Consider the following 8820-nt stretch of genomic DNA (forward strand, 5'->3'; position numbering starts at 1 on the left):
CATTCATCTCGATGTCTGCTTTCTAAAACATCAGAGGTAGTTAGACCCTGGACGTTTTTTGGTGGTTGCTTTTATCGAACCAAAAGATCAAATCGGAAAATTAGATGCTCCTGAGCTACTCCCTGGACGAGTCTCCATATATCTACATTTTGACAACAACAGTACCACAGAATGCCAAGTAAAGGTCCGTATGGTAGTTAGCTCGTTGGCACGACAACATGAATCAATCACTTTTATAATTCTTGCTAGCTGCAGGAACCCTTCCCCTCAGACAGGACACTGAAATTTGGGTATAAATTTGAACTGAACTAAAGGAACCTGTGCAATACAGTTTTGCCGAGGCTTATCTGCAACCTGCACTACCAATGAACAAATAGTAGACAAAGGAGTAGGATATGAGCATAAAAGGTTCCAAGATATATCATAAATTTAAAAAAATATAATCTTCGTTCACGGCAAAGCACACTAGAAAACACATAATCATCCCAAGTAAATTTCACTAAGCAAATATTTTTTTCCTGACTCGAGCAACGACACGTGCGGGCTCGATCATGACGATGAACTATCTTCCTCCTATCCACTCTGGGCAACATCGAGGTAGCCAAAGGGGCAACATCAGCATTCCACGCATCATCTTTGTATGGTTCGGGCGTATCCTGGCCAAAAGAATAGAAAGGTATTAAAGGGTTCAATTGACTCTGCAACTAATAAGGGTGAGCTGCTTCCAAGCTGCGAATGAAAGAACAAGGTCAAAATTACCTGTATGGGATTCAGTAGCAAGGTCAACTAAAAAGCTTGCTTGTAGGAGGCCAGAACATTCAGTGTTCCTTTCACTGTTGGGTCAATCAACTCCACCTTAAATTTAAGACATTGATCAGAGTTACTATTTTTACTAAGCAGCAACTTTCACCAATTGGATAGAGAGAACCAGGTACAAAGGAACACAGAATGCAAATGAAACCACCCAATCTGATTCAGTATACTATTATCTATGCGCGTTGAGTCCCAGTAAAAATCTAGTTTTATTTCCTATTTGCATTAAGAATTGTAGTCTTGCAATGAGAAATATCTGCATAAATAGCTTCCAGAGTTTAACCATATGAAAAAATAACTGGCTGGAAGCTTTCTGGTGCTATCGCCTGATGCAAACAATGCCTAACTAAACTGACAAGTGCACACTGAAAAAAATTCTCTGAACTTACTGAAAACACTCTCTGAACTTGCTGAGCATCAAGACGACGGAGGAGGCCATCAGGATCTTCACCGAGGGCCTCAAACCTGTGAGGGTCGTGCGGAAGATGGGCTCGTCCACCACCGACTGGGTCGAACGATGACGTAGAGCTCGACTCCTCCGAGGATTCCACCGCGCGCGTCGGCAGTGGCACCGGCTGCCACCGACACGGGCTCTCCATCAAGAGATACGTTGCCACCGCACCCATCGAGATTCGAGAGAGACATCACTTGATTTCCGCTCCTTCCTCTCCTAGCTCTGGCGGCCGACAGCCACCCAGGTCCCCGCCGCCGCCGCTCCTCCCCTCGCCGTCCACGTCCGAACGACGCCGCCGCTTCCCTATGTCGCTGCCCCTCCCCTCCGTCGCGGACTCCGTCTACCACAGCCAACTGAGTGGTGCAGCCCCAAAAAGCAACCCGGGGATCGCCGGGGAGAGACCACAATCTGAGAGAGTGAGAGAGAGAGGATAATCTAAGAGGGAGAGACATGATGAATGGTGAAGGACAAGAAAGATGAGATATTTTCGGTGAGAGATATGATTAAGATTCGTGAATTCTTATCGGATGATTCGGCCGCTATAAAGGTTGCTCGTTTTGTATAATATTCATAAAATATATTAGAGGTTCCGGTCCCACTTTTTTGGTTCCGTTAGTTTGGTTCCGTCTTTTTTCTACCGTTAGATCGGAGTGGTTGAACGGTTATTAAAAATGCCAATCACTCTAAAACTTGTATTAGAAAATATGAAGGATGCTCTTAAAGGATGGGGAATAAATTTAAGGCGTAATCAGTTAAAAGGAAAAAAAGAGATTCTTGTGCATTTACAAGGTTTGGAGATCTTAGAGGTACTTCATCATTTATCCTCTCAGGAATTGGGTTTTAGATCAAATTTTTAAAAAGAGTTGTGGTGTATCTATGAAGCTGATGAATTATTTTGGTATCTAATAGGTCTAATGAAAATTGGTTGTTAAAGGGAGGAAATAATACTGAATACTTTCATAGGGTAACTAATGGCAGGAAAGGAAACAAATTACCAATTTTAGACTTCACTCATAGGACAAGGAAATAGTTAGTGATGTGGAGATTTTAGAGCATGCAAAAATTTATTATAAGTACTTGTTTAGACATGCTAGCAATTCCTATTTAAATTCAGATCCAGACCTATGCTGGAAGAAGAAAAACCTACACTTTTTGAAAGCTTGGAGCCGTGTAGACCATTTGAAGAAGAAGAAATTAGATCAGCCATTTTTCAAATGGAAAAAAAACAAAGCAGCATGACCTGATGGTCTTCCTTCAGATTTTTTTTTCAATTTTGTTGGAGCGTTATTCAAAATGATTTGGTACATATGTTTGAGGAGTTCCACTATCGTAGGTTGGACTTGACTAGATTTATTTCTAGAGTGATTACTCTGATTTCTAAAAAGAAAGGAGCTGATATGACACACTTGTTTAGGCCTATTTGTTTATTGAATGTGTTTTTAAAGATTTTGTCTAAGGTGCCTTCAATTTTTTCTGACTCTGCGAATGATAAAATTGTGGTCTCTTGTCAAGTTGCCTTTATTAATGGTAGAAAAATTATGGATGGGGTTATATCTCTGCATGAAATTTTACATGAATCTAGAATTAGAAAGTATGGGGTGGTGTTCAACTTTACTTTGAGAAATCTTACGATAAAATAAATTGGGTTTTACTGTTTAAAAGTTTGACACTTGGTGTGGATGGATGAAAAAAGTGGTTGTTGGAGGTATATTATGTATTAGAATCAGTAACTCTTTAGGGAGAGACTTTGGCACTTCCAAAGGTGTGAGACAGGGGATCCAATATCCTGTCTTATGTTCAATGCAGTTGGAGATGTTATAGCTAGAATGTTTAGGAAGGCAAAAAATAATGGTTCGATTAAGGGGTTGGTCCCACCTATTTTTAAGATTGGAATCTGTATTGTACACTATGCTGATGAAAATGTAGACATGTTTCAAGGCAGTTTAGACATGGCTATAAATGTCAAAATTCTTTTATATATGTTTGTAGATATGGCTAGTTTTAAAATTAACTGATACGGGGTGGCCCGATCTTCTCAGTAAGGAACGGCGGTGATGATGATCACGGGGTGATGGCAGCGGAGAAACACGATGATGTAGTGGAAGATAACTTGTATGACGCAACGAGATCTCTTGATTGGTCCCTGTCGCCAATGCAACAACTCTCAACCCTGCAAGATATTCGCAACTCCACACACTTGCGCACGTAGCCGCCGACCACGAAGCGGTAAGTTGCAACCGTCTAATTCCCAATGGAACAGCAGATCACACAAGACTTTTTCAGGATCTACACAATATCAAGCAATATGGTGTAGGGATTCAATAGTTTTGCTAGAGCAAACAACTAAAAACTAGGGTTTATCTTAAACGTGGTCTAAAGCAGCTAGGGGGGCATCCTGGGCACTTATATAGGCGTCAGGGACGAGTTCTGGTCGAAAAGATACAAAAATAACCGACCCAGAATAGATCTGGTCGAGACAGACTCGGACGAATCCGGTCAACCGGACCGGGGACCGGGTCGGCCAGTCTGACGTCCAGTCAACCGGGCGGCAACCGGAAAGTTGCGAGGTTTTCCGGTTTTGATCCGGTACGATGCATTGCATCCGGTTGGCGCCCGGTCAACCGGGCCAGGGACCGGGCTGGCCGGTCTGGAGGCCGGTCTAACCGGGTGCTGGACCGGCCTGGACGTCTTCTTCTCCTCTCGCGCATGCCTCCCGCTCCTCCCTCGCGCGTCCATGAGATATCTTCATGTCCAGCTCCATGTCCAGCTTCACGTCCATCTTGACGTCCGTCTTCATGTCCAGTTGCTCCTCTCCTCCTCGTGCGATGCTCGTCTCCTCTTGATACCTGATGATACATAAGTAATAGGACTTAGGCAGTATAAAGTTCTCATCAATCAAAGTACCGTTTAGAAACAAGTTCACCTGTTGTTTAAGTAGCTTCGCACGAGCCCTTGTAATTGGTCCAATCCGAACTTCATTGGACTTGAGCTTCACAGCAGGTTCATCTTCATTTATCAGTGACGGAGGTAATGGTGTAATAGGGATGCCCTCATCATCTCCCCCCCTTCAAAAGGCTTCGACCCCGACGCTCCAAGGTCTTCTCCGTCATATGGTGTCAAATCAGCAACATTGAAAGAATTACTGACACCAAACTCATCAACTGGAAGATCTATCGAGTATGCATTATCATTGATCTTGGCAAGCACTTTGTAAGGACCAGCACCACGAGGCTTCAACTTAGACTTCCGCAGCTTCGGGAACCTATCCTTGCGAAAATGTACCCAGACCATATCACCAGGCTTGAACAACATTTCTTTGCGCTTCTTATTCATCCTTGCAGCATTGCTCTTGCCTTTCTTCTCTATCAACTCTTTAGTCTTCACATGGATTTTTCGCACAAAATCTGCCCTCTTGGATGCCTCCATATTAACTCTCTCATGTATGGGCAAAGGCAACAAGTCAAGTGGAGTAATGGGTTTAAAACCATACACCACCTCAAAAGGACATAGCTCCGTGGTAGAATGTACCGCCCTGTTGTAAGCAAACTCTACATGCGGCAAACACTCTTCCCACTCCTTCAGGTTCTTCTTGATCATGGATCTCAACAGTTGTGACAAGGTTCGATTCACCATCTCAGTTTGACCATCAGTTTGGGGATGACAAGTAGTACTGAACAGCAGCTTTGTCCCAAGCTTTTCCCAAAGTGTCTTCCAGAAGTAGCTCATGAACTTCACATCATGATCAGAAACAATAGTCTTCGGGACTCCATGTAGTCGAACAATCTCCCTGAAAAACAAGTTAGCAATATGCGACGCATCGTCGCTTTTGTGGCAGGCAATAAAGTGTGACATTTTAGAAAATCTGTCCACTACCACAAATATAGAATCATAGCCTCTTTTAGTACGCGGCAAACCCAACACAAAATCCATACTAATATCTTCCCAAGGTGTACTAGGTGCCGGTAATGGAGTATACAAACTGTGAGGCTTCAGCTTGGACTTGGACTTGTTGCAAGTAATGCACCTTTTCACATACCTGTCCACATCCCGCCTCATCTTTGGCCAATAAAAATGATCAGCAAGCATGAGTAGCGTCTTCTCATGCCCAAAATGACCCATCAAACCTCCAGCATGTGATTCCTGCAATAAGAGCAAACGCACAGACGATTCTGGAACACATAGTTTGTTAGCTCGAAACAAGAACCCATCATGTATGTGATATTTTTCCCATGCTTTACCAAGAGCACATAAGCGATATGGTTCAGCAAAATCATGATCCGTAGCATACAAATCACATAGCACTTCTAATCCAGGAATTTTAACATCAAGTTGAGTTAATAGCATATTCTTCCTAGATAGAGCATCAACAACAATATTATCTTTTCCCTTCTTATGCTTAATAATATACGGAAAAGACTCAATGAACTCAACCCACTTAGCAAGACGCATATGCAAAGTAGATTGGGCTTTCGGATATTTTAAAGCTTCATGATCAGAATGTATGATAAATTCTTTTGGCCACAAATAATGTTGCCAAACCTCAAGAACTCTAATTAAAGCATACAATTCTTTATCATATATTGGATAGTTCAACTTAGCACCAGAAAGTTTCTCAGAAAAATATGCAATTGGGCAACCCTCTTGCATCAACACACCACCAATTCCAATACCACTAGCATCACATTCAATCTCAAATTGCTTATTGAAATCAGGAAGTGCAAGTAACGGTGCAGAAGTTAACAATCATTTCAGTTCATCAAAAGCATGATCTTGGGCAATGCCCCACTCAAATGCAACACCGTTTTTAGTCAATTCATTCAAAGGTGCAGCAATAGTAGAAAAATTGGGCACAAAACGGCGATAAAACCCAGCTAAACCATGAAAACTTCTAACTTGACTCACATTCATGGGAGTAGGCCAGTTTTCAATAGCTTCAATTTTAGACACATCTACTTCTACTCCATGCTTAGAGACAACATAACCCAGAAATATGACCTTATCTTTGCAAAATGTGCACTTCTCAAGATTACCATAGAGTTTACTATTACGCAACACTTGCAAGACATGTCGAATATGTATAATATGATCAGATTCATTGCGGCTGTAAATTAATATGTCATCAAAATACACAACCACAAACTTGCCAATAAATTCACGCAAAACATGGTTCATCAGTCTCATGAAAGTGCTAGGTGCATTAGTTAAACCAAAAGGCATTACTAACCACTCATATAAACCAAATTTTGTTTTAAAGACAGTTTTCCACTCATCCCCTTCTTTCATCCTAATTTGATGATAACCACTATGCAAATCAATTTTAGAGAACACATCAGCACCACTCAATTCATCTAGCATATCCTCTAAACGGGGAATAGGGTGACGATATCGAATAGTGATATTGTTTATAGCTCTACAATCTACGCACATACGCCATGTACCATCTTTCTTAGGAACTAGAATAACAGGAACAACACAAGGACTAAGGCTTATGCGGATATAACCTTTGTCGAGTAGTGCTTGTACTTGCTTCTGTATCTCCTTCGTCTCTTCGGGGTTCGTTCTATATGGTACCCGATTGGGTAGCGAAGCTCCGGGAATCAAGTCGATTTGATGCTCAATACCTCGCAATGGTGGAAGTCCTGCGGGTACCTCATCCGGAAACACGTCGCCAAATTCCTGCAAAACATTAGAAACACCAAGAGGAAGATGGGTCATGTCGTTAGAAACCAAAACCGTACCCCTGTACAAGAGCACAAGAGGCATGACTGTAGGGTCCTCACTAAATTCTCTCATGTCTTCTTTGGTGGCTAATGAGACTAAGGAATTCACTCTCTCACTTTTCGTTATATCACTCACAACATTACAATTCTCTCGCCTATCTAAAGAAGCATCCTCCAAGTTGACTTCAACTTTCTGACGAGACTCATTGACAATTTGTTGTGGTGTCATAGGCTGTAAATTGATTTTCTTGCCCTTGAAGTCCAAGTGATATGTATTGGCACGGCCATTATGTTGCACAGAACGGTCATAGAGCCAAGGCCGACCCAATAGAAGGTGACACACCGTCATAGGAACGACATCAAAATCAATGCAATCCTTATAGGGTCCAATAGCAAATTCAACACGCACCATGTGGTTTACCTTCATCTCACCATTGTCGCTCAACCACTGAATATAATATGGATGCGGGTGCGGTAGATACTTCAACTTCAGCTTGGTGCACAACTCCTTGCTTGCTAAATTGCGGCAACTCCCGCCATCAATAATGACCTTGCAAGCCTTGCCAGGACCAACTAAAGCCTTTGTTTGGAACAAATTGCAGCGTTGAGTAGATGCACTAGGCAACACATTAAGAGCACGCTGCGACACAACAATGGTGCGAGCATCAGACGGATATGCATCTTCACCATCAGTGTCATAATCATCATCTTCTGGAGCATTAGGATCAACATCATCTCCAGTCTCGTACTCATTGTCCTCATTGATAACCATGACTTTGCGGTTAGAACAATCTCTCTTGAAGTGACCTTTGCCACCACATGTATGACAAAGCATTTCATGGTTACGGGCAGTAGACACATTAGAACCACTCGTACTTGCAGCAGATTCGGACTTCTTTGTGTTAGACACATTAGAGACCGACTTACTAGGCGGAGGGGCGGAGCGCGTCGAAGGCGCCGGCGCCATAGATGGGGCCGCGTGGGGTGTGAAACGCCCAGCTCCTGTAGCTCGACCTTTGATCTTTGCTTCGTCAGCCAACTGTGATTCAGCTTCTCTTGCATGATGTAACAATTGATTCATATTGGTGTAACTGTAGTGACGAACAATGCCTTTGATATCATACTTCAAACCGTTGAGGAAACGCTGCATTGTCATCTCGAGAGACTCACGGACACGGCCTCGCTGCATAAGCATCTCCATCTCCATGTAGTATTCATCCACAGTCTTCACACCTTGTCTCAATAGAGTCAGCTTATCATATATATTCCGCAAGTAATTTGTAGGCACAAAGCGAGAAGTCATCGCTCCTTAATGGAACGCCATGTGCGTATAGGCTGCTCACGATCCTCTTCGCGGTTACGAACAAAAGCATCCCACCAACGCAAAGCATAGCCATCAAATTCGGAAGAAGCAAGCTTGATCTTTCGGTCTTCAGTATAATGTGGATGTAAGCTCCACAACTTCTCAATATTGAGCTCCCAAGTAAGGTATTCTTCAACATCAGCTTCTCCTTCAAACTTGGGTATAGAAAACTTGGGCTTACCCAAACCATCTTCCCCATCTTGTCCACGACCAGGGCGGCCAAGTGGAACCCAACCACGAGCACGATTACCACGTGGCGCATCACGAGCATTGTGTGCATCATCTTGAAGCTCAGGATCATCGTCATCGTCTTGTTGTTGTTGCGCGGTCAAATTCTCAACAGCTAAGCGCAAATCAACAAGATTGCGTTGTACATCCGTCATTTGATCTTGCATTGTAGTGACGGTCACATGAGTAGCATCCAGATTTTGGGAAATCTCATCAATCTTCCCATTAAGCACCTCGTCCTG

The 8820-nt window shown here is 42.9% G+C and overlaps 1 long non-coding RNA gene across 1 annotated transcript; it reads right to left on the minus strand.

The window, feature by feature from the left end:
* Window positions 1-293: 293 nt before the first annotated feature.
* LOC127304837 (uncharacterized) lies at window positions 294-1635 on the minus strand. Its single transcript, XR_007853553.2, has 3 exons — window positions 1203-1635; window positions 760-855; window positions 294-656 (listed from the first exon to the last, which is right to left on the minus strand). It is a non-coding gene; the product is annotated as an uncharacterized lncRNA (long non-coding RNA).
* Window positions 1636-8820: the final 7185 nt, after the last annotated feature.

This window comes from Lolium perenne, chromosome 5 (assembly GCF_019359855.2).
Source record: "Lolium perenne isolate Kyuss_39 chromosome 5, Kyuss_2.0, whole genome shotgun sequence".
In the NCBI taxonomy this organism is placed as follows: domain Eukaryota; kingdom Viridiplantae; phylum Streptophyta; class Magnoliopsida; order Poales; family Poaceae; genus Lolium; species Lolium perenne.